Source organism: Giraffa tippelskirchi, chromosome 11 (genome assembly GCF_054371585.1).
Source record: "Giraffa tippelskirchi isolate mGirTip1 chromosome 11, T2T-mGirTip1v1.2.pri, whole genome shotgun sequence".
NCBI lineage: Eukaryota > Metazoa > Chordata > Mammalia > Artiodactyla > Giraffidae > Giraffa > Giraffa tippelskirchi.
Genome location: NC_137285.1, coordinates 24,336,828 through 24,363,703, shown reverse-complemented (window position 1 = coordinate 24,363,703; position 26,876 = coordinate 24,336,828). Strand labels below are relative to the sequence as shown.

Here is a 26,876-nt window from a genome sequence, read left to right as displayed (position 1 = left end):
GTCCGGTTCACATCAGTATGCAGCCCTGAGACCCAGGACCCTTCGCTCATTTTTATGTATTTGGCTCCCCTGAGTCTTAGTTGCAGCATGTGGGATCTACTTCCCAGACCAGGGATCGAACCCGGGACCCTTGCATTGACAGCTCAGAGTCTTAGGCACTGGACCACCAGGGAAGTCACCTCCTTCCCCCATTTCATTTTTTTTTTTAATCAAATATTCCCTCCATGTCAAGTTTTGAAAAAAGCGTTCCAAAGCGTTACCTTTCATGTATTATACACTGTTTTAAAAACTGAAAAGAGTATTGTGTAACAGAAACAAGACTCTGTAGCATGCTCTTGAGAAAACTTCAGATGCTAGAATCTCTCTGTCCCTTCGGCATGTTTGGTCCACAGATGTACCAGCACCACTTGCCATCCTCAAGCTGATCACAGCTGACCCCATTCTCTTAAAGGAGGGGATAAGCAGTCGTTCACAAAGCTGGTGGGCTGGATTGTGTACCCAAGAGTACCCAGAAGAGGGACGGTGGGGAGACCAGGATGCTAATTGGCGGTGGACCAGAGAGAATGAGTGGAAGAGCCCGAGAGGAACAGGTCGTCAGTGATGAAGTGTTAGAAACGGGATTAACAGGCTTTTAGATGAAGTTGCAGTGGGTGTGGAAGCTTTGGGGTTCCAGAGAGATAAGAGAACAATCTGATGAGGGCTCAGATTATGAAGGAGGAAGGGAAGGGAAACAAGAATAAGGAGGAGGAGGGGAGGACAGGAATCTGGACCATTATGTTTCAAAAGAGAAGGAAAAGCTGAAACTTCAGACAGAAGAAACATTCCAGAAGCTTGGGTCCATCTTTTGGCTTGTTTCCCATCCTTCTTTACCCGCATCTCAACCCCACTCTGTGGTATTCTTATGTAGGTTTAAAAAAAATTGACTGTACAGATGATGGTGGTTATCACTCAGGGGGTAGGTTATGATGCTGTGAAATTTCATCTATAAAACAAGAGCAATTTCTAGATTAAAAATCTGTGAATACAATATATAAGGCAGGTTTTTAAGAAATTCTCTGTGCATTTATATATACTGTTTCCTTTGCCTGCAGTGTCCTTCCCTCCCTCCTCTGCCTATCCAGATATGTGAAGTGAAAGTGTTAGTCACTCAGTCGTGTCCGACTCTTTGCAACCCCTGGGACTGTAGCCCTCTAGGCTCTTCTGTCCATGGGATTCTCCAGGCAAGAATACTGGAGTGGGTTGCCATTCCCTCCTCCAAGCCATCTTCCTGACCCAGGGATCAAACCTGGGTTCCTATCCAAATATACACATCCTTTATTATTTAGTTTAAATGTCCTCATTTCTGGGTGACTTCAACCCTAACCTCCTGAACAAAGATAAATGGAACTGCTTCTCCTCTCTGCTCCCATAACACACTGACAGTTGTTAATTTGCTGTTTTAGATTTCTTTTTTAACCACTGTAAATTTTATTTTTATTTATTTTTTATCATGTTTTTAGATTGAAGTATAGTCAATTTATGATGTGTTAGCTTCAAGAATACAGCAAAGTGATTCAGTTTTACATATATACGTTCAGTTCAGTCGCTCAGTCGTGTCCGATTCTTTGCGACCCCATGGACTGCAGCATGCCAGGCCTCCCTGTCCATCACTAACTCCCAGAGCTTGCTCAAACTCATGTCCATTGAGTCGGTGATGCTATCCAACCATCTGATCCTGTTGTCCCCTTCTCCTGCCTTCAATCTTTCCAAGCATCAGGGTCTTTTCCAATGAGTCTGTTCTTCAGATCAGGTGGCCAAAGTATTGGAGTTTCAGCTTCAGTATCAGCCTTTCCAATGAATATTCAGCTTTGATTTCCTTTAGGATGGGCTGGTTTGATCTCCTTGCTGTCCAAGGGACTCTCAAGAGTCTTCTCCTACACCACAGTTCAAAAGTATCAGTTCTTCAGTGCTCAGCTTTCCTTATGGTCCAACTCTCACATCCATACATGACTACTGGAAAAACCATAGCTGTGACCATATGTACCTTTGGTGGCAAAGTAATGTCTCTGCTTTTTACTATGCTGTTTAGGTTTGTCATAGCTTTTCTTCTTATATTTATGTGTGTGTGTGTATATATATATATATATTTATATGTGTATGTGTATTATTTTCAGATTCTTTTCCATCATAGGTTATTACAAGACATTGAATATAGATCCCTGTGTTATGCATTAGGTCCTTGTTGTTTTATACCTATTTTAGGGAAGCCCAATGTGCTGCAGTCTATGGGGTCACAAAGAGTCGGACACAACTTAGTCACTGAACAACAACGACAGTGTGTATGTGCTGCTGTTTGGGACTTTTGTCTCTGTTTCCAGACTTGGGGAATCTTTAGACTTCCTCTGTAGACTCTGCATGTCGCACGTAAATATTAAGGCAACTGGAAAATCACTCTTGGTGATTTCCAGATTTGGTTTTTTTTTTTTTAATTTTATTGGATTATAGTTGATTTATAATGTATTGGTTTGTGTTAGTTCCAGATGTACAGCAAAGTGATTCAGTTATACATGTACATATGTTCTTTCATTTTCAGATTCTTTTCTCATATAGGTTATCACAGAATATTGAATAAAGTCTCCTGTGCCAAACAGTAGGTGCTTGTTGGTTATCTCTATTATGTAGTGTGTGTTTGTTCATCCCAAGCTCTCGATTTATCCCCCCTTCCCCCACCACACACACCTCAGGTTTCCCCTTTGGTACTAAAAGTTTGTTTTTGATATCTGTGAGTCTGTTTCTGTTGATTTACAGATTTGTTGACTACAGCCAGATACTCCATACTTATTATGAATTTACAAAACAGATTTCCTAGGGTACTGGACTTCTGTTGCTTTTGGCTGACCGTCGTCTATTCTTCTTTTCATTCATTCATGAAATACTCATTGTGCACCTATGATGTGATAGTCAGTATTATAGGTACTAGGGATACAGTAGTAAAGAAGACTGACAAGTTTCCTGCCCTCAGGGAGCTTATATTCTTGGGGCCAAACACAGACTAATGCATAACTAGATAAAATCGGGACCAGTCCTCCCCCAGTTCTCAGTTCACTTGCTTGGAGCAGAACCAACCCCACCCTCTGACTCTAGAGGAGACAGGGACATGGTCCAAATCTACATAATTCCCCTGGTCTAGGTAGATGAATGAGACATGTATTTGAATATCATTTTCCATGACTTTAAAAATAATATTTATTTATTTGACTATGCTAGGTCCCAGTTGCCGCACGCAGGATCTTTAGGCTATGGCATGTGGAATCTTCCGCTGCAGCATGTGGCATCTAGTTCCCTGACCAGGGAATGAACCTCCACTCCCACCCTCCACCCTGGGAGTGAGAAGGCCCAGCCACTGTACCACCAGTGAAGTCTCTATTTCCACAACTTTTATAGGAAATAAGCTTTTCGGTTTTCTTCTGCTCCATCCTGGAATGGTAGAATGCAGACTCAGAGCTGCTGGTAATTAATTTGCCATAATGTGGCATGACTCTTCCTGAGAATAGTATGCACAGAGAAAGACATCAAATTAGATGTGTCGTCTAGGTAGCCATGTTTTACACCTAAATCAAGCTTTACCTGAAGTCAGTACTTTGCCTGGATTTGTCACATACACTCGCCAATAATGTCTATTGGCTAAAACCCGTTGAAGCTGGGCTTCTTCTATTTGCAGACCTGTCTTATACACCAGGTTACCGTTCTGCTTATAAACCACAAATTAGTATAAAAATGTCCATTTTTATTTTGGAATACATATCATGGAATTGCAACAATGGCACAAAAAGAAGAACTTCTGGTTCCAGCCAGTGTGCAAAAGCATTTATTTAAAATGACTAAAGATATAGAGCTTGAGATTACTAGGTTTCTAAATATGGGTACTTCTTATGCAAAAAATTTTAAATCTTTGGGAGGGTGCCCTCTGAGTGTCTCTTCATTTGATCTGTGGCTTCAAGTAGGGAATATATTAACATCTGTTTTTCTGTGATTTTGCATCTTTGGCCAAATTGCAAAGCCATTATCTAATACTTGGTATTTAATCTCTCCCATGGTCGCCAACATCACTTAAGAAAATCACAGAAATTGTGAGTAAGGAGTGTTTGGTCCAAGACATCTATTTCACAGATGGAGAAATTGTTCTGAGCCTTGATCATTAGAATCCAGGTCTCAGGATGTTCAAGGCAGTTATCATCACCAATTCCCATCTGGGAGTTAGCCTTAGTTGAATTTAGGATCTGCTGCAAACTTTTGATAGTTCTTGCCATGTATCACTTTGAAGATATTCTAGAAGTCTGGAGATTTTAGAAAGTTTTTAAATGAGAAATAAGCACGTCTCTCGGATATAATCAGATTTTTTTTTCAGAAGAGAAATTGCAGGGTGGTTCCCCAAGCTACTTTTCTTAGCAGCCTCAGAAATCATGAGACATGAGATTGTATTTTAGGATTGTCTAAGTAAACCTCCATCTCTCCTCCCCTGCCTCATTTTTCTAATCTAAGGAGATAGATCTTGAGTCTTTCAATCTCTGTGAAATGATTTTCACTTTGGTTGTCATTTTAAGTATGAATTTCCCCTTAATCCTGAAAGCTTTATTTCATTTTGCTCCTCTATGTATAGCCTGAAATTTAATTCTACTTTGATGCTGTAATTTCAAGTTTCTGTTCTCTATGTAGGGCATTGTACTTTGGGGTAGACAAAAGGTGCTCAAACTGTACCCTCATTTACCGGGGAGTTTGTAGGGAGAAAACAGAAAAGAAACAAATGCTATCATAATTAAAATGACAGTGTTTTGAAGCTAAACTCATTTTACCAGCCCCGTTTTCTTGTGAACCATTGGAATCACCATAAAATGTGATCACTCCCATGTGATGTGTTATCAGATGCCCGTAAAAGACCAGGGTCATCAGTGTTGGAAATGAGATGCATAATACCATAAACACAATTAGGTACTTGGGTCGTGTTGGCCATTTAGGAGCAGAGTGTCCATTTTCCTGCCAGAGACGAATCCAACTCAGGAACAAGCAGTGTTACCGAACTCAGGTTCAGCTGCTCATCACTCAAAAGCTGGTAATTCTAGAGGCAAGTGTCAAGAGAAAGGAAAGTTGCTTTAGTCAGAAAAGCTGATAATCAAGGGAGAAGGTGAACTCATGTCCAGAGGCCATCTCCGAAGACTGTGCAGAATCTCAGTGAATCATTAAGGAACCTGGGTTCTTTTTTTCTTTTTGGCTGCACTCAACCTGGGATTGAACCTGTACTCTTGTTACTGACCAAGGTTCTTGGTGTTCTCCAACCAATAGAAATTGATTAGAGGCCCGACAGCCGCCAGATGGCGCTGTGGTCAAGCACCCACCTGCCAATGTGGGAGACATAAGAGGTGTGGGTTCGATCCCTGGGTCAGGATCTGGAATATAGCAGAGAAGTGGGAAAGAAATCCCACACCTGTCCTCCTGTGTTCTATTCGCAAGCAAGGAAATCCCATTGGCAACCCAGTCGGAAGCTGAAGGCTAATGGGGACCTTGATCTGAGCCCCTGGGTGATGTGGTCCATCTGAGTCAGCCCCTGGGTTCACAGGAGGTGGAGAATGAATCTTGGACAGAAGAAGAGATAAATAGAAAATAATCAGTGCACCATGACTTTCAATAGACTTCTACCTTTCAGGTTCAGTCAATGTGTAGTGTTTATTTTCAAGAAAGCCATGGAAACCTTTAGGATTTTCTTCTTCCTCTCCTTATACTGGGGGTTCATGACTCCCTCTCCCCCCACTGTAAGTTGCAATTGGGAAATACAGTGTTATTAGTAGTGCAGAGATCCATATTTTCTTTTCTTCCCACGTGAATATTTCTGGCTGGTGAGTTGCCTTTTACCATCTTTGGAATGTTTCCAAAATGTGTCCTTACCCTGATCATTATTCATGCCAACATCTTTTCACACATTGATGAGTGTAATTTCCTCCTTTGTGATCTGCTTAAGGCCTTACTCTTTCAACATCAGGGGGTCCAGATTGAGTCAGCCAAGCAAATGTCCTTTCTTCCACAAGCTAGCCTTGTCATCATTAGTGATTTCTTTTTTCCGTCACTGCCAAAACTAGTTCAGAATTACTCCTGAATTTTCAGATTCTCTCCTAAAGGGCTTAATAATTTTCTCTGAGTGCATATATATCTTAAATTTTATTGCTGCCACCCCCCCACCATGTGTGCTTCTAAATATAGCCATTATCCTTCTCAATAACTTCCAATTTTTTGTAGGTATTCATCCAATAAATTCAAGAAAATATTAATTGTATGGATGTACTGTACTAAATGTGAGGGGTATGATGATGAATGAAACAATTTAATCTCTCTGCTCACAGAGCTTCCAAATAAATCTCTTGCCAAAAAAAAAAAAATGAATATTGTTCTCTTTGTGTTCATTGTGAATTTCTAGACCCCCTTCCTACTGTGTTTTCTATTTATCATATCTTCTTTTGTAATACTTTTGTAAAAGTCAAAATGAAACTCCTCATTATTTCGTAATCACTTCAAAAACCATTTGTTGAGAGATTGGCATTTTTACCCCAGAGTGAAATGAGATTCAAAAAGAACTAAGCTGTGATCCTCACCCTAAGGATGTTAAAACAGTGCCCCTTTCTTTAGAAGGTGATCAGAAGCAACTTCATAATAGAAAGACAGTCTAATTGTGTCACGTGTCACTCTCTTTATAAAACCCTTCAAAGATCTCTATCAGATTTTGGTTTGAAATGAAAGGCTTAACCAGTAGGTTCATAATTCACTCCCTAGGTTAAAGTAGGGAGTGGTGGGGACACCACCAGAAAGAAGGCAGGCGATCACGTCTCACCTTCTGTTCACACTAATTGTTACCAAGGCCATCACCCCAGGACCATACCCCTGCCCCTCCCTCAAATGGAAACCAGTTACTCTAATCTCAGTTTCAGGAGAAAGCTGCAAAGAGAAAAGCAAAACTGGTTAGATCATCCAAGGTCCAAGATGGCGGAAGACTTGACTTCCTGTAAACCTTGAACCTCACCTGCTCATTGTAATGTGTTAGCTAAATGACACACCCATGGATGTCACAGTTGACTTTACCATAGCAACCACCAGAAAAGCCCAGGCAAGGACTGAAAAGGAGAGTTGTATCAGTTTGGGATCCAAACCACACCTCTGTTTTTGGATAAGTAATGAATATTCCTTCCATTCTTTAGAATTCCCTCCCTTTTAAATATGTGATTTCCCTCTCAAATCAGATCGAGAATTTGATTTGTGAGTTAAATTTTCATTTCTTCATGTTTTGACTGTTGAATAGAGCTACTACTGTTCCAGTTTCTGCATTGGTTTCATTATTGATTGGGCAAATCCTAGTGGAAAAAGAATCTCTCTGGCCAGCACAGGGGGTCTCAACTGGGGTTAGGACCCTGGGGGTGGGTCCAAGTCAACCAGTTCAGTAACTTAATAACAGACTCCCTAGTGTTTGCAGTCAGAAGTATCCTTATCTTGCTAATGCTTTAAGCCTAATATTGCTAAAGGTAAGTATAGACTGGGAAAAAAAAAAAACCAAACAAACACAACCTAAATATTGAGAACTATGTTTTAGTCCATTACCCTACTGAAGGCAATAGCACAGAATGGCAGCTTCTCAGATCAATCTGAGGGGCTGCTCCGAAGAGGCAGCCAGGATATATAGAAGGTTTTGCTGGGCGGGGCGGGGTGGGGGGACAAGCAAACAAACAAACAAAGCATGTAGTGAAACTTCAAAAGATGACAGCTAGTCACAAAACCAGACATCTCAGGTTAATGATTTTAGTGTTCTTCTATGTATGGGAAGATGCAAGATTCTGGGCTCACTGAAATCATTCCTTTGATGTGCACTCCATCTATCTGGGGCCAGTATCCTGCTTGTCTCCATTCCAATCCCCCCCAGAGTGCATGCATCTTCAGGGGTGGCTGCAGTATCTTGATGGTCAAAACAAAATTTCCACACAAACAAAGCTGGAATCAATGGAGTTATGAGTCATGGCTCGTAGGGCAATCACATAAGCTGGTGACCATCTGCTTATATTAATAAACCGGAGATGCTTGGTGACTGCCAACTTTCTTTGAAGTGACATTCACTATGTACATGCACCACTTGGAGATTTCAGATGTTCACGTGGGGCTGCTTTGTGCAAAGTGGGGAGAAAGGGATTTTCCTGGTGATCCAGTGGTTAAGGATCTGCCTTCCAATGCAGAGGGAGCAGGTTCAATCCTAGGTTGGGGAACTAATGATCCCACTAATGATGCCAGGGTCAGCTAAGCCTGTGAGCCACAACTAGAGAGCCCACGTGCTGCAAATAACTGAACCTGTGTGTTCTAGAGCCCATGCTCTGAAACAAGAGAAGCCCATGGGACGCAACTGGAGAAAGCCTGCGTGCTGCAATGAAGACCCGGCACGGCCAAGAAAATAAGAATTAGAAAATGAAAGTAAAAATAAATAAAGTGGGGAGAAAGATCTGGATGCCTGACCCTCTGTTCCGAAGCTGTTTCTGTTCTGCCTGTGTCTATCAGTTGTTTGTATCCTTTGAAATTATTGGTAAAGCTTGATGACGGCTTTCATCCTTTTTGTGTGTGTGAATCTGTTTTGATCATCAAAACGCATATTATCTTACTGCTAAGTTCCTTACCCCTTTGTTGAGAAAGTTAGCTTTTTCAGAATACAACCAAGGACTTCCCTGGCAGTCCAGAGGTTAAGACTCCACGGTTCCACTGCTGTAGGCATGGGTTCAATACCCAGATGGGGAACTAAGGTCTTGCATGCCACAAGATGGAGTCAAATAAAAAGAATAATAATAAAAAAAAAATGCCCAAGTCCACTTCTGTCCAGTCTCATTCCTCTTCAGACAAGACCTCTCACACCTTACTGGCCTCAAACACTGGGACTCTGTGTGCTCATTGCCTTGCTTAGAAATGCTTGCCCGTTTATTCAGCTGGTAATGCCTAAGCATGTACCACATGCCAAACACTGTTCTAGACACTGGACATCCACTGTTGAACACAGGGCTGACTACTGAAGTGTTTGGGGATCAGCAAGAGGCCAGGATCTTTAGAGCTGAGAGAAGGAGAAGACAGACACAAGGCCAAGATACAGACATCTGGTTTGATTCAGTGGTGAAGACATTTAAGAGATTGAAGGAGGATATGTCATGCATTGTCCTTTTTTTTTTTTTTAAAGGGAGGAGATCATCATTCTACAATAAAATATTATCAAAGACCAGCAGAGGCACAGGGACAGAATTCGAGGCAATGCCAGTGACTGAAACTGAAAAATCCATTACACATAAGCCGATTTATACTTCTTTGTACATTTCTTAATATGGAAATGTAAACAAGTCATTTACATATTCTGTCCACCCGGCAGGCACATGCTTGCAATGTTAAGAAAATTAGATTCATGAGTCATGTCAAAAAGAAAAGGTGTGCCTGCAGGTAGGCGGCTCCTGTCTTTCAATGCAGCTTGTCTCTGGGAGGCAGCTCATGATAGTGAATTTATACACACTTTGGAGCCAGAGATTTTCCAGCCCTGACACTTAGCTGTATGACTTAGGCATATTCCTTAACTCCTCTGACCCTCAATTCCTCATAAACTGACTAAGGATGTGAAAGAAAACATGAATAACTCACCCTTCATGGATCCATGTCAGCTTCCCAGGTGGCATTTGTGGTAAAGAATCCACCTGCCAATGCAGGAGACATGAGAGACAGGGCGTTTGATCCCTTTGTTGGGAACATCCCCTGGAGGAGGAAATGGCAACCCACTCCAGTACTCTTGCCTGGAGAAACCCATGGGCAGAGGAGCCTTCCAGGCTACAGTCCATAGGATTACAAAGAGTCAGACACAGCTGAGCGTCCCAGCATATGAGTCCATATACAGGCACTAGAGAAGCACTTCTGTCCTCTTACTTACTAGGTAGGTGACATCCACCTAATTTCCCACCTAAATCCAAGTTTCTATTAAATGCCTGAACCATGAAGATTTTCTCTTAATTTTCCTCTCCATCCCCAACAGGGTGAGGCAGGAATATTGGATGAGCTTGCCTCTGTTGATTTTAACTTTTCAAGAGGGGGTCTGCCCCAAACTCTAGGCTGGATAGTGGGAGTAGGAAAGAGGAAAAAATTTTATTGAAGTGTAGTCGATTTACAGTATTTTGTTAGTTTCAGGTGTTGAGCGTAGTGATTCAGTATTTTTGCAGATTATATGGCTCAGGCAGTAAAGAATCTGCCTGCAGTGCAGAAGACCCAGGCTCGATTACTGGGTCAGGAAAATCCCCGTTGGAAGGAAAGCGCAGCCCACTCCAGTATTCTTGCTTGAAGAATTCCATAAACAGAGGAACCTGGCAGGCCCCAGTCCACGGGGTCACAAAGAGTTGGACACAACTGAGTGACTAACACTTTCACTTTCATAGGTCATTACAAGCTACTGGGTATAGTTCCCTGTGCTGTACAGTAAATCTTGGTTGTTTATTTTATACAGAGTAGTTTGTATCTGTTAACCCCAAACCCCTTTGTCCGTCTCCTCCTTCCCTCTCCCCTTGGGAAACCACAAGTTTGTTTTCTATGTCTGTCTGTTTCTATTTTGTATATACATCCATCTGTATTATTTTTTAGATTCGACATAATGAGTGGTATCGTATATTCGTCTTTCCCTTTCTGACTTACTTTACTTAGTATGATAATCTCTAGGTCTATCCATGTTGCCACAAATGGCAGAATTCATTCTTTTTTATTGTGTACCACATCTTCTTAATCCAGTCATCTGTTGATGGACACTGAGGTTGTCTTCATGTCTTGGCTATTGTAAATAATGTTGCTTTGAACTCTGGATTGCTTGTATCTTCTTGAATTAGTTTTTCCTGGGTATATGCCCCCGAGTGGGATTGCTAGATCATATGGAAACTCTATTATTAGCCTTTTTCTGTACTGTTTTCCATAGTGGTTGTACAATTTACATTCCCACTGGCAGTACATATGTGAGGGAAAGGTTTTAGAACTCCACCCCGCCACTGCTGACATGACTATATTCCCAAGCTGCTTCCTACAACCTAACCCTGATTCCAAGATGGCATGAGTTGAACTTCACCTCTCAATTTCTTGCAGACTCAGGTGGAAAACTGGAATATTATCTACTGATCCCTTAACACATCCACAGAGTTCATGCTCAGAAGGCCTGCTTGGTTTCCCTGATTTATCCGTGTTTTATTTTCCTCATAGGATGATTCACGTCCTGAGTCTCATGATAATTAAATAAGATTTAATTTATTAAATTTAATAATAAATTACATTTAAAATAAAATTTAATTAATTAAGTGTCATGTGTTTAAAAGTGTACCTAGTCTATGATAGGAGAAGGCAATGGCACCCCACTCCAGTACTCTTGCCTGGCAAATCCCATGGACGGAGGAGCCTGGTAGGCTACAGTCCATGGGGTCGCTAAGAGTCGGACACGACTGAGTGACTTCACTTTCACGTTTCCCTTTCATGCACTGGAGAAGGAAATGGCAACCCACTCCAGTATTCTTGCCTGGAGAATCCCAGGGACGGCGGAGCCTGGTGGGCTGCCGTCTATGGGGTCGCACAGAGTCGGACACGACTGAAGCGACTTAGCAGCAGCAGCAGTCTATGATAGCCAGTCTGTTATTATTAGCTGGTGTTATTTGTGTTAAAAATGAACACACCCTCACATCCATTTTATTCTTCTGCACATTTATTTATATTGAATATTCCAAGAGATTACAGAGTAGCTGGCTATAGTACTGCATCTGAGCCAGAGAACTGGGAAACGAGGTCTGGGAGAGTGAAGAGATTTGATTTTAATTTTACACCAATTTGTACTGTTTGGATTTTTGAGCCTTATATATCAATTACTATTCCAACAATGAAAATTACACAGAGTACTGCTCAGTATGAAGCAAGTACCTAATAAATGTTAACTGACATCACCCTCAATGTTGTTTTGGAGATTCAAGTGGGTCTATGCCTGACCAAATTTGATGCCTGTCATAGAATAGATAGTTAATCATGGTAGCTATAAGAAAATATTTTCCCATTCACTGTTGGATTAATCTGGACTCTTCATTTGCAAGTGATGGAATCCAAACTCAAAATTAAACAAAAACAAAATGGGAGAGAGAGAGAGTGCATTTATTGGCTCAAGGACCTCCAGGTGCACAGCATACATAGCTTCAGCTGGATATGAGGGCACAAATGGTGTCATGAGGGCATGGGTTTTCCACCAATGGACTCAGCATTCTTCACATCATCTTATTCTCAGGAGACTCCATGCAGTGGCTTGGGCCCACCATTTAGATTATAATCTCAGTTAGAATGAGGATTACTAATTCACAAGAGTCACAGCAAAAGTTTCGAGTCTCTCTCTGATCTGCCTTGGGCCATGTGTCCTTTGAGCCTTAAGGAGTATTAAGCCTTTAATTAAGTATTAAGCCTTAAAAAGATGGGCCCTACTGTCCAGGCTTGGTTCATGGCAGCCTTACGTACTTGAGGGTAGGGCAACCTCTCGGGAACCTAAACAATGGGTAGTAGATAACCCTCCCACAAAATGTAAGGTGTCATTGCCCCCCCAAAAACAAAAATGTTCTATCATCACATGAAAGACAAAGTCAACTTTGTCTTGCATGTATACTGCATTTCCTTTGGACATCCGAGGAAAAAGACCTTCTGATGAGTAAAGTGACAAAAAGAAAATTATAAGTCATGCTTAAGTAATGAGTGGAGTGTGCAATGTAGAAAAATGGGACTGCATATAGTTATATTTTGTGCACGAATTATGACTCTGTGACAGTGTACTTAATGATATGATATATAATTAGATGTTCTCTGCTATCCGTCTAAGTGCACTTATGTTCTATCACTTTATAGACACATTTCTTTCTTGATTTCTCTGCTTTGTACTGAAAAGCTCTCTCATGTTTTCTTAAAATAAAAATTAATTGCTTTTCATCTAACTCTGTGAGCAAGAAGATGTGTCTCCCAGGAAGTATTTCATAATCAGTTTCCAAGTACTGCATTTGTAACCAAAAGTATCCTTAATTGGCTTGAAACTGACGTTTGCTATTTTTTTCTTACTGATTTTAACTCAAAAAATAAAAGGCAGAAAAAGAAAAGAAATTCATAACTAAATTCAGGGAGTTTTTCTACCTATAATATTTCAGACATTGCAAGCTATTGATGGAAAGAATTTTCACGCATTGACCCTTGGGGATGCCATTCTGACTTCTACATGATTTCACCTCAGCTTTTGTTGTTGTTGTTGTTTAGTTGCTAAGTCGCATCCATTCTTTTGTGACCCCATGGACTGTAGCCTGCCAGTCCATGGGATTTCCCAGTCAAGTATACTGGAGTGGGTTGCCATTTCCTTCTCCAGGGGATCTTCCTGACTCAGGGATCAAACCCATGTCTCCTGCATTGCAGGCAGATTCTTTACTACTGAACCACCAGAGAAGCCCCCCATGGACTTTAGGATAAAAAAAATTGCCTATTTGTAGCCTATTAAACATGCATTGTGCTTAGACTTTAACCATTAAATAAAAGAATGCATTCATGCATCAAAAATGGATCTGGGTGGCCATTGTGGACATATTTGTAGACATGTTCCTATAATACTGAGAACTTAAAATTTCTGAACTCTGTTAGACTCAAGGACACCAGCAGCCATTCTCAAAACAGTATCTGTGAGCAGCTGCCAGCTGCATCTCAAGGCCTCCTCTTGTAACTAAGCAACCATTTCAGACCCCAACCAAACCTTGCTTAACAAGCACCTTACTTCTTGCCAGCTCCAATCCTAATTCTTGACAAACAGCTTATGTATTTTGCAATTTTTGCTTTTTGTAAGCTTCTTCCATGTTGTAGTTCAACAAAATAGAATTCAAGTGCTTCTTGAATCTGTGTCTCCCAGGCTATAGTCCTCAGTTTGGAGTGAATAAAATCCTTTTCTCTTCCTACTACAAGTAGGTTTATTGGTTATTTCCATTAATACTCTTTATTAAGGAACATTTTTTTTGAGGAACTGCTTGGCTTGTGGGATCTTAGTTCCCTGCCCAGGAATTGAACCTGGGCCCTCAGCAATGAGAATGTGGAGTCCTAACCACTGGACCACTGGAAAATACTCCCTTAAAAAAACAATTGTTAACAAACACACCCAAAATGATAATGGCTTATACACATGACATTCATTTCTATTGCATATAAAATATAAACAGATATTGCCAATAGATAGCTCTCATTAAGCAAAGATTGACAAGTCCAATTTCATCCCATTGCCTTTGGTACGTAGGTTCCAAGTTTACCAAAGTTATCAGGGTGAAGTGAAGGGAGGAAGAAAGCAGTGAGGATCATGGGAGAAGCTATTGGGATAGACCTGAGTGGCATACATCACTTATGTTCACATTCTGTTGACCTCAGTCACATGACCATCTATGCAGCAAGATAGCTTGGGAAATGTAGTCTATCTCTGTGCCACAAATAAGAAGAAATGGTTTTGGTGAACAGCCAATGAGCATTGGTGACACCAATAATGTAAATTTGGTGTTTCGTTATTCTTTACTGTAAGTTAATAGTCTATTTGGTCTTCTTGCGCTATCCTTGCCCTCATTTTTATCTTGCACTAAGAGTGGTCATATTAACGGAACAAGAAGCTTTCTCCCATGGGCTGATAATTATAGTGCACATTTGTTGGGGATTGTGCTGTATTCAAGGGGCTTTCAACTTGAGTTATCTAATTTGATATTCATAAAGACCATGAGTTAATGACATTATATCATCAGAGGGCAGGAAACTCAGTTGTCTGAAGTCTCACATCTCTTAAATTTAGAGTTGGGACATTACGTTTTAGCCCAGACTCCAGTGCTTACAGGGTAACACAGGCTGGTGCCATTCATTGACTAAGAAATCCATGGTGACTGACAGAGGGCCACACACTGAAATGCCTGAGGAGGGAGGCAGGCAGGAGCTAGGAATGAGCAAACGAATTGTGAGTGAGGGTGTGGGGAGGAGGATATTGTGGAAACCAGGGTACACACTAATGAGGCCCTGAAACTCAGACCCTGCTGCTTATTGCTGTATGGGGTTATGGATCTACAGTGGCCAGAGTTCTTTCTGAGAAAGAAGACATTCATATATTCAGGTGGAGTTTTCAAATATTGAAAATATCGTCTAGAACAAATAGAATACCTCTGTGGGTCATCTGTCTGCAAATTCTAGCTGGTAGTTGAAGGAACTGATGTTTTCATGGGTCTTACAAAGCCAAGTGGGTATCTGGAGATCTGAAGCAAACAGATTGGCAAATTATGTCAAGTGCCCTGAAATGGGTGTAGAAACTTATTTATTTATGAGTATTGTATATAGTAGATTGATACTAGAGAAGCTCAAATATCCACTCATTCCGAATTGACCAAATGGATTATAGAGCTATATTAAACAGAATATCGTCTGGTCATTAGATATGATGAAATAGTTGGAAAGCTTTACTTGGTATATGTTTAAGCCCAAAGCATTTTAAGAAAGAACCTGCTTACTATAATTTCGAGAGGCACATGGATTTAGTCTCTGTCCCCATGGGCCTCTGGTTGCCTAGATACGCTTTCTCTCTCTCAGCAGATAAGCAATGGGAAGGAGGGCTTAGTCTCTGTCCTGAAAGAATGGGTCAGCTAGTCATGTGGACAACTGTTGTATTATATACAAAAGACTTTAAAAGAATCTGTATCAAAATGTTAATGTGATTCTCTTTGGATGGTGGGATTTTATAATGATGATTTTAAGAATCCACTTGCATATCTGTAATTATGAGCTCGTCTACTGTTTAGAAATACTATTTGCATATTTTAGAAAATAAAAAAAGTTTTTAAAGAGATAATTATATTCTACCCTAATGATTCCCATTTCCCTCAAATGATCTCACAGGAATATAGCACATAAAAATGGTGTTCTTTAAAAGGTCAAGGCCAAATAACATTTACAACTGCAGTTGTCAAAACTATAGGGCCAAGGAATGTGTGTCACTTAACATATACACGTGACACATATACATTCACAAGTATCCCTGATCATTTTATTTTAAATAAATAAGATAATATCTTAGGTGGCCCAGGTAGTGCTAGTGGTAAAGAACCCACCTGCCAATGCAGGAGATTTAAGAGATATGTGTTCGATCCCTGGATTGGGATGATCCCCTGGAGGAGGGCATGGTAACCTACTCCAGTATTCTTGCCTGGAGAATCCCATGGACAGAGGAGCCTGGTGGACTACAGTCCACAGCGTCACAAAGAGTTGGGCACTGCTGAGGCAACTTAGCATGCACACAAGACAGAATCTTACATAATTGTGTTTTTTGTTTCTCGATGCTCAGATACTGTTTGAGAACCAATCAACATTTATTACAGATGACATGCATTCCCAAGAGCTAGTGGATTCTTTGACTTTGTGGTGTTTAGTCTCTCAGTCCTGTCTGACTCTTTGCGACCCTTTGGACTGTAGCTTGCCGGGCCGCTCTGTCCGTGGGATTTCCCAGGCAAGAATACTGCAGGAGGTTTCCATTTCCTTCTCCAGGGCATTTTCCTGACCCAGAGATTGAACTCGAGTCTCCTGCATTTTCAGGTGGATTCTTTACCACTGAGCCACGTGGGAAGCCCCTGAATTCTTTGACTAGGGACACTAATATCTGATGTTTCCGTGGTTCTAGCACAGCAGTTAGGCCACAGTCAAGACCTTAGTTTTTGTTCAACTGAAGTTATACTGAAAAAGAGGGACATTCAAGGAGAAAATTTTGTCTTATATTTTTTACTTGAGTCTAGATAATTGTGATTGTCATAAAATAAGAAATCTTAATTCTTATCATTCAAGTCTCAGAAGGGAAGAGAGGAAAGGGAAGAAGAAATAAGAAATTGATAAAGAGGTAGAGAAGAGGTGGGAACCCAATTCCGTTGTCCTGAGGTTAGGGCAGTGTGGATGTAATAATCCTGAGAAGTAAAGCGGTTCATAGTGTATCTGATCTCTCACTGCCATCATCTCCCTGGACCTTGGCAGCAGCCCAGTAAACAGTTCAGATGGATACGACTTACCCATCATCTCCATCTTGTGCATCAGATGCTGCCTGCACAAGGATACACAGCAAGTAAGGGACAGATGAGATTATATACACTTTTAATTATTGTCTTATGTCTTAATCTGGGGCCTTGGACAAATGACTTTCATGCTCAAAGCCTTTTCAAACGGGGATCATCACAACCTCGTTCATTTGGCTGAAGTGAGGAGTCAAGATGAGGGAGACAAAGCGGTCACACCAGGCCCACCTCCTTACATTTGTGGACTTGGGACAAGCACAAAAATGGAGCTTGTGCACCATCTTGGTTTGGAGTCTCCCAGAAGCAGCAGCTGAAACAAGCATTGAAATGCAGATGTATTTTGTGGACAAGAAGGAGAGGGGAAGTAAGACAAGAGAGGGTGTAGAGCCAATAAAAGGTGTCATCAAGCATGTCAGTCATGTGGATGACGGCAGACTTCCCCTGATGGGGTAACTCTGAGGGCGAACACCCCTGGGTGGAGAACCTGGGGTACTTCTGTCCCAATGCCCATCGGTCTTTTGTTGGAAGTAGCTCCTGGGAGACCCATTCCTCTCATGTCCCGTCTGCTGTTCTAGCAGCAGAGCAGACCCCAGCAGGAGCCTGAAGCCCCGAGGCACAGAGATGCAGTCTTGACAACTGGAAGTCAGGCTGAGTGCACCTGAATGGGGAAGCCTAGGAACACGAGGGGGTGGGGCACCCTCAGCATCTGCTGCATACAACATATGTCTCCATACTCAAGAGTTATAAATCAAGTAAACAAACTGATAAATAAAAGATGCTCTGTCCTCCCACCATGACTAATCTACCTTTGTAACTACCTGGGCTGCCACGTTAGGATCCAGAATTCTTGGATGCAAGTCCTCAGATTCTGCCTTGGAATCTGTGTCCCATGGCACAATCAGCCTGGGCCCGCTTCCAAGCCTCACCACCTGGCCAACCATGAGCGGCAAACACAGGCATTTGGAGAGCGTCTTCAGTGCCTTCTGCAAAGGGCTGCCCCTCGCCACCCCTCGGGTCTGGCTGTAAACACATGGGCAGTGGACCCATGTGGGTTCGCTGAGAATGCATCCAGGGAAGAGGATGTGCAGATGCAGAAGTGGGTTTGGTCCACTGGGACAACAGCTTTCATGGTCCCCAGATGTTGAACACTGATAGTGCCTGACTGCTAGCGCCTCTGTCCTTACTGTACCCATGAAAGCTGACCTCACAGCAGCCAAATGACCCCAAGAAGTCATTGTCATAATCCCTACTGTGATGGTATTAGGAGATGGGGCCTTTGGAGGGTGAATAGATCATGAGGGTGGAGGTCACACAAATGGGATTAGTGCCCTTTTAAGAGGACACAAGCTTCCCAGGTGGCACAAGTGGTAAAGAACCTGCCTGCCAATACAGGAGGTATAAGAGACACAGGTTCAGTCCCTGGGTTGGGAAGATCCCCTGGAGGAGGGCATGGCAACCCACTCCAGTATCCTTGCCTGGAGAATCCCATGGACAGAGGAGCCTGGCGGGCTATAGTCCATGGGTTGACAAAGAGTTGGACACAGCAGAAGTGACTTAGCATGCATGAATACACAAGAGAAGGCCAGAAATCTCTCTTTCAGCCGTGTGAGGACACAATAAGAAGGCTTCAGTCTAGCAGAGGTCTCTCACCAGATCCTGACCTTACTGGCACTGACATCTTGGAGTTTCAGCTTCCAGAACTGTGAAAAATTAATGTCTGATTTTTGTAAGTCACCCAGTCTGAGGTTCTTTGTTATGGTGGGCTGATACTGGGCTGATGAAGACCCAAGAGTCACAAGAGAACACATTAGACTTTTTGAGAAAAGCAACAAGATGAAGTCTGTCTCACCACTCACAGAGTAAATATGCCACTTGTCAAAACCCCAGGGAGCTGATGACTTTTCCTCAAATATGCCAGAATCTCGACGACCTTTCTAGTGCATAGGATGATATTTTATAGCAAACAAAGTTGCTGAGCAAAAATGATTAACCAGGGAAACAGGCATTTAATTACCCTATTATGTGCCTAGCACTGTGAACACAAACTTTCTGTCTCCTGGAGAAATGTACAGTCCAGGGGAAGAGTTTAGAAGCATTTGAGGCGGAAAATCAACTGCTCAAAGATGCTTTTAAGAGTAAAGAAATGAGTGAAGATCAATTCAGGGCAAGTTCATGATTCTCTGTGTGTCTTTTTAATTGGAGTATAATGCTATACAGTGTTGTGTTGGCTTCTGCTGTACAACAGTGTGAATCAGCTGTATGTAGACATATACCCGCTCCCTCTTGAGCCTCTCTCCCATCTCCCCAACCCACTTCTCTAGGTCATCACAGAGTACTGAGCTGAGTTCCCTGTGCTGTACAGCAGGTGTCTGCTACCTTTCTGTTTTACAAAAGGTGGTGTATCCATGTCAATGCTATTCTAAGTTCACGATTTTAAAGGGAGCTTGTCCACATATGTTTTGTTAAGTTCAAACTAAATTAGAGAAAAATTATTGTGAAACAGATTTTTTTATTTTTTTTAAATTAGTTTACTTATCTATTTTTTAACTTTACAATATTGTATTTGTTTTGCCATACATTGACATGAATCAGAGGTTACCTCATGGAAGGAGTTTTGTGAATGAAATGCTACAACCTGATTAAACATTACAACACAGCTATGAAATGCCAACCTAACTATAGCACCAAGTCCTGAACACTGTTTTGTGTCACTATCAAGTGAGGCTTTGATATTTTGATATGGAAACACACATGCCAGCCTCTGAAAACCTCTTGTAATTCACATAAGATTTGTGTTCACATTAAATGATATTCCTGGTTAGCTGAATTTTTTAATTAAATGATAATTTCTTTTACCAGTTTTCAAACAACTCAACTCCTGTAAAGTACAATTCATGTTAAAACTTTGTGAAATAGTATTCAATTTGTCATGGATTCGAAAGAAAAGATAAAAATATGTTAAGTGTTCATTGAGAATAATTATTACTCGTACTCCTCGTAACAACAGTGGTTCTCAATGTTGCTGCTGCTGCTAAGTCGCTTCAGTCGTGTCCAACTCTGTGCGACCCCATAGACGGCAGCCCACCAGGCTCCGCCGTCCCTGGGATTCTCCAGGCAAGAATACTGGAGTGGGTTGCCATTTCCTTCTCCAGTGCATGAAAGGGAAAAGTGAAACAGTGCAGATTAAAATCACCTGAGGTTTCTTTCAAAAATGCTCATGCCGAGGCTTCGTCCACATTAAGTCAAAATCCCTGGGTAAGATCCAGGCACTTGTATATTTGCAAAGCCTTCTAGAAGTTTGCAGTAGGAAGGCAAAGTGGAGAACCATGGTATTAGACAAAGGAAGGAAAAAGTCAAGCATATTGGCATGAATTTGTCTAGATTCTATTGTACATGGAGAAGTTTCCTACAAAAAAAGAAACACAATGGCAGGTATCAGACAGCAACATTTTGGGATCATTTGTTCCATGTGTATGATATTTAGAAGACAAAATATTTTCTTAAGCTTCCAGGTCATTTGAATTCCAGAGCAAAAGGATTTAAATTGATCATTTAGTGCACTTCCTGCAACACCCAGACGCACACACAGTAAATATGTTCACAGAGATAAAAGCAGATGTTTGCCCTTTCCAGTGGAACTTGCTAGGAAAAATGCCAAATAATCATATTAAATGAATCTTGAAAACCCAGGTGGAAAAAAGCTACTGAAACTTTTCACATAATTAATCTGAATTTAAGGCTGGCCAAAAAAAAATAATGCTCATTTAAATTTTGTGAAAGAACCTTCCTGCAGGCACCCTTAGTTTTACTCTCCCAGCTTTTTTTTCTTTTATGTTGATTTATTTCAGAGGCTAATCTTTTTAAAACGCTGTTTGTGCTCCCATTTTTTCATTAGATTTCCTTTAATTACCAGAATCGTGTGTGTAATGACTGCATTACTTTAAAAACAGATTTAAAAAGGCAATAATCTCCACCTCACCATGTCCCTCCTCCCATCCTCCTGAAATAGCTCGTATCAACAACCTGATACAGTCTTCCGTATTCTTCCTGCTCATACAGAGATTTACTTTGCATTTATTTAAGGATTTGAACGTATTTTTACAACACCAGGATTGTCTACAATGCTGCCGTTTTCCATTTATCGTAGGATGATATGTATTCAGATGGGCAGGTGTAAGATTTTTTCTACTGTGGTCCTCACACTTGAGTCTATAGAAGGGATGTAGCCTGGTCCCTTCATCCCTCCCCTGTTGGTAGACATTCTGGCTGCATCTGTTTTTCACCACTCCACTCATTGCAGTAAGGATACAACTGTGGTGGAGATGGTTCAACTCTGGGGCATGACATCTGAGGTCTCAGCTAGGATTCCCTGAATGGCTAGGGTGTGACTGACCCAGCTCTACTAAGGCTGTAGGTCTGGGACCTCCTTCTGTCTGATCAGCTGGACCACTTTGTTTTGTCTCAGAAGATCTCTCAGTATGGCTGGAGTGTAACAACATGGCGGTTTTTAGGTTTCCAAGAGGGAATGATCCAAGCCTTGTCATTGCCTCATACATCCTCATGTTCCATTGGCTAAAGCAAGTGTCATGGTCAAGTCCAATGTCTGCATGTGTGTGGTGCGGGGGATGGGTACAGAATGGTATGGCTATCAGGGGAAGTGGCCCCCTGGAGCCACTTAAGAGCAGTCTTATTTTTTTTTACTCTGTTCCACAGCATGTGTAACCTTAGTTCCCAACCAGGGATCAAAGACATACTCCCTGCAATGGAAACGCAGATTCCTAACCACTGGACTGCCAGCAAAGTCCCAAGAGCAATTTTACTTGGTCAAAGAGTATATACAGTTATAATCTTAGTAAACCCTGCAAATCACCTTACAAAAAGGTGCGGCTGTTATCATTATCACAAGGAACCTGTGAGAGCTCATCTCCAAAATCGATGCACATAGTAAATGTTAATTTTTAAATTTAACAATATTATAGGTGAAAACTGTTATCTGCTTAGTTTCCATTTCCTTTACCAAAACTAAGATTGAGAATCTTTCATGTATTTGCTGTTCAGCCAGATACCCCTCTTCTGTAAACTGTTTTACAATTTTCTTCTTTTATATATAGGTGGTTGTTGTATACTTTGGGGGAAATCTTTTTGTGTATTAAACTCTTCCTTAAGTTCTTGTTCAATAGAACTGTTCTATTAGATCCCTAGACTTCAGCTATACCCTAGATCATTTATTTGATATTATTTTACTTTTTATTGTTTTATTCCTGTACCTGCAGTGCCTGGGATATCTTGGAAGTTCAGTAAATATTTAAGAGGTGCTTCCTTGGTGGGTCAGGGGTAAAGAATCTGCCTGCCAATGCAGGAGACCCTGGCTCGATCCCTGGGTCAGGAAAATCCCCTAGAGGAGGAAATGACAACCCACTCCAGTATTCTTGCCTGGGAAATCCATGGACAGAGGAGCCTGACGGGCTACAGTCTATGCGGTTGCAAAGAGTCGGACACAACTGAAGCAACTAAACAACAACATGAAGGCCAGTAGTGTTCTTTGGGATTCCAACCTCCCAGAAACCCCAGATTCTGATCTCCAGGCTAGACACTTAACCAGTAAAGGAGATCATTCTCTTTATTCCCAATTTAGACATAGAGTCCTTAAATTTGCAGCAAAATAAAGGTTTGGTTTCGTTTTTCTTTGCCTGGGCTTGTCCATATGGTGGAATCTCTTCCTGCTTCCCTTAATAATAAGGACTGGTTTTCAGCAGACTTTTTAACAAAATGAAATCAAATTCATTTCTTGTACTTTTTTGGGTGCTGAGGATTCAAAGGCTACTGACAGAATATCCTTGTCTGAAAAGGTTGTTCTCAACAGTGAGTTCTTGAGGTGGTCCCAACCAACTGGATGTAAATCGAAGATGCAGTCACTGGAAACCCATCAGAGGGCAGAGAACAGAGAGGATTAAATGATGAATTCTGCTCCAGCAGTGCCCAGCAAATATGTCCTCATTCACAGGTGTTGATTTCTCTTTGTATGTATTTCTAACATTTTAAGTCATTGTGATGTTGGAGGGCAGAATCATGTGTGCATAGTTGCTCAGTTGTATCCGACTCTTTGCTACACTTTGGACTATAGCTCACCAAGCTCCTCTGTCCATGGGATTTCCCAGGCAAGAATACTGGACGGGGTTGCCATTTTCCTTCTTCAGGGGATCTTCCCAACCCAGGGATTGAACCTATGTCTCCTGTGTCCTGCGCTGCAGGCAGCTTCTTTACCTGCTGAGCTATCAGGGAAGAATACCAAACCCTAAAAACCTGAAAAATGAAAAAGGGGCAGGTAGTGAAAAAGTTGGCTTAAAGCTCAGTGTTCAGAAAACTAAGATCATGGCATCTGATCCCATCACTTCATGGGAAATAGATGGGGGAACAGTGGAAACACTGTCAGACTTTATTTTTTGGGGCTCCAAAATCACTGCTGATGGTGATTGCAGCCATGAAATTAAAAGACGCTTACTCCTTGGAAGGAAGGTTATGGCCAACCTAGATAGCATATTTAAAAGCAGAGACATTACTTTGCCAACAAAAGTCCGTCTAGTCAAGGCTATGGTTTTTCCAGTAGTCATGTATGGATGTGAGAGTTGGACGGTGAAGAAAGCTGAGCGCCGCAGAATTGATGCTTTTGAACTGTGGTGTTGGAGAAGACTCTTGAGAGTCCCTTGGACTGCAAGGAGATCCAACCAGTCCATCCTAAAGGAGATCAGTCCTGGGTGTTCATTGGAAGGACTGATGTTGAAGCTGAAACTCCAATACTTTGGCCACCTCATGCGAAGGGTTGACTCATTGGAAAAGACCCTAATGCTGGGAAGGATTGGGGGCAGGAGGAGAAGGGGATGACAGAGGATGAGATGGTTGGATGGCATCACCGACTCAATGGACATGGGTTTGGGTAGACTCCGGGAGTTGGTGATGGACAGAGAGGCCTGGCGTGCTGCAATTCATGGGGTCGCAAAGAGTCAGACACGACTGAGCGACTGAACTGAACTGAGTCACATTTTATTGTACCTTCAGTCTTGTCCAAAGGAAACTTCTTTATGAAGCTCAGATTCTAAAATTTGAAGTCAGCATCCTGCATCCCTTACAGCTAAATGTGTAGTCAGTTTTGAAGCCAAGTGGGAAATTTTCTCAGCACAGCCAAGGAGCTTTGGAAAGTGAGATGGAAAGACACTATGGGTGCCTCCGTCTGGTTTCAGATGAAATGCTTGCCTGCATGTTCTGAACTGCCCCACAGATAAAAGGCCACTACAAACCCCAGCCTTGTCAGTTTGGTCCAGTATATATATAGATATATATTTTTAACCTGATGATCTCCAAACTTACACCTTGAGGCAGAGGCCAGGTTTAAGAGGAGGAGACACTTTTGAAACAGAAGATGATGATCTAGTGAAGAAAAGGCAAGATTTTAAAAAATTATCTTTTTTTTGTCTCTCCCTTTGCATCTCTATTTCGGCCGGGGGCAGTTATAAGAGTTAGCATAGGATATCTCAGCATGTCAAGCTTGTAAAGCACAAGGGGACTCTTAAGACAGCTGAAGAGTCTTTTCAGGGAAGTGGAGCGGGACCCTATAGAACTTGCCCCGCATGTCCTCAGTCTGCCTTTTGTCTGTGGAAAAACTTTAGCCAATAAGTTAACAGAGAAGTGAGAAAATGCAGAAACAAAGGAACCAAATAGTAGTAGTTTAGGCAGTAACCATAGTCAGGGACCTTCAGTTCCTTCTTAAGGGCTAAAGATAATATTCTGAGCCATATCTTGAGAGCTGTCTTGTAGATACTGAAACCCCCACTAGGTGGAAGAAGTTAACCACACGATGACCAGACTGTAGGCATGACATACGCTGTCACAATGCTAAGAATTGGCCTCAAGAAAATGGAAACAGGCCGACCCTGGAACTGAAGATTAACTGTACTTAGAACAATCAAGATGATGCTGGTCAGATCACTGATGACCAATTTCAAGATGGCTGTCAGAGCTGACTGTGCTGTTTCTGCATGGAGCCCTCTCCCTGCATCTGTAACGTAAAAGCTCTTGCCCCCTGATTGTCAGTGGGGGAGTCGACCTTTGGACAGATGTCTGCCCTCCCCACCAACCCTCAGTTGCCGGCATCCAAAATAAAGCAAACTTTCCTTGCCACCAACTTGGCCTCTTTATTGTCTGCTGAATGGCAAGCAGCTGGATTCCCGTTTTTGGTAACACCAAAAGAAATCAAATATTACATTTTACTCCAGTGGTTCTCAGGTTGGGTAGATTGGCAGATTTTCAGCACATTTTTTGTAGGAGACAGATTTGCTACTGGTATCCAGTGGTTAGATGCCACCCCAGTATGCTGCTAAACAGCCTACAGTGCACAGAAGGGCTTCCTAAAACAGGGAATTATTTGGCCCGAGATGTCCAGGTTGAGAAACTATACCTGACAGTATTTCAGCATGGCAAGCTCAGAGATGTGCTCTTAATTAATTTAGAGAATGTGAGCTTTAGCATAAAACTGAGCAACAGGTGGCATCCATTGGCCCCACAGAGTGATGGGAAGATCAAGGTCGGAGTAACCTGGGCCAGGTTCTCCACAGCCGAACAACGCTGTTACCTAAGCAAAGTGTGGAACACTCACAGTCAGAGAGACGACACTTCGGGAGTTAATTTAGTGTTTGTGCAGTGGATCCACTAATTAATTAATTAGATGATTAATTATAATTTATTTTTCCATCTCTATAATAATATAACTATAAATTATTTATAATTTATTTTTATTTCTATAATGCACATATCATTATATTTTATTAATTAATTAGTTAATTATTATATTTTATTTCATTTTTAGAAGAAGCTAAAATATCTTTTGAAAAATGAATGGTCAGGGCAACTAAAACCTTTAATTGTCATGCAGCCTTTCATCCTGAACTTCAACACTGGCTCATTTGGGGATGACAGTCATTCTTCACATTGAATCTACTGTTACATTCCAACAGTATTAGTAATTTTTTTAACAAATTCATTTTATAATTAAGTAATTAATTCGTCTGTGCCGAGTCTTAGTTGCCACACGTGGGATCTTTAGTTGTGATAAGTGGGATCTAGCTCCCTGACCAGGATGGAACCCAGGTCCCCCACATTGGGAGCGCTGAGTCTTAACCATTCACTGCACCACCAGGGAAGTCCCTATCCTACCATAACGACTTTCATGTAAATTTTCTCATTTTTCTTTTTAATCTCACAGATACCTTAAAGACCCCCCTCCACCAGTTCTGCCCTGGATATCCAAAATATTCTAAGGCCATTTATGGAATAACTAATCTCCTTTTCCTGCTAATCTGAAATATCCAATTTTGCTGTGTAGTGATCACTGTGTGCGAATCCAGTCCACCTATTTCTAGACTCACTATTCTGTTTCATCCCAGTCCCCGCTCCACTGAGCAAATATCACCCTCTTTTAATTGTGTGAACTTTATACTTCTGTCTTTGATAGTGGGTACCACATTTCCTCCCTAATGGTTCACCATTTGCAGAATCGTGGTGGTTATTCTTACAGATCCCTCCTCCTTCGTGTGGATTTAAAAATCGTCTGGAAGATCCCCTCATAAATACCACTGGTATGTGGATTGGAACTGTGATGAATTTATAGATTAGTTGGCTGGAGGACAGACATCTTTGAGATCATGAGTTTTTCCTTTCAGGAATATAGCATTTCATTTATCAGGCTGTTTTCATTCTCCT

At 41.6% G+C, this 26,876-nt stretch overlaps 1 protein-coding gene and 1 long non-coding RNA gene across 2 annotated transcripts in view; one reads left to right on the top strand and one right to left on the bottom strand.

The window, feature by feature from the left end:
• TMEM132D (transmembrane protein 132D) overlaps positions 1 to 26,876 on the top strand; it is an 819,007-nt gene that overhangs the window by 424,735 nt on the left and 367,396 nt on the right. The gene's annotated exons all lie outside the window — the stretch shown is intronic.
• On the bottom strand, positions 4,960 to 18,314 carry LOC145527174 (uncharacterized). The gene is made up of 3 exons (XR_014069551.1): positions 17,942 to 18,314; positions 15,235 to 15,326; positions 4,960 to 5,095 (listed from the first exon to the last, which is right to left on the bottom strand). It is a non-coding gene; the product is annotated as an uncharacterized LOC145527174 (long non-coding RNA).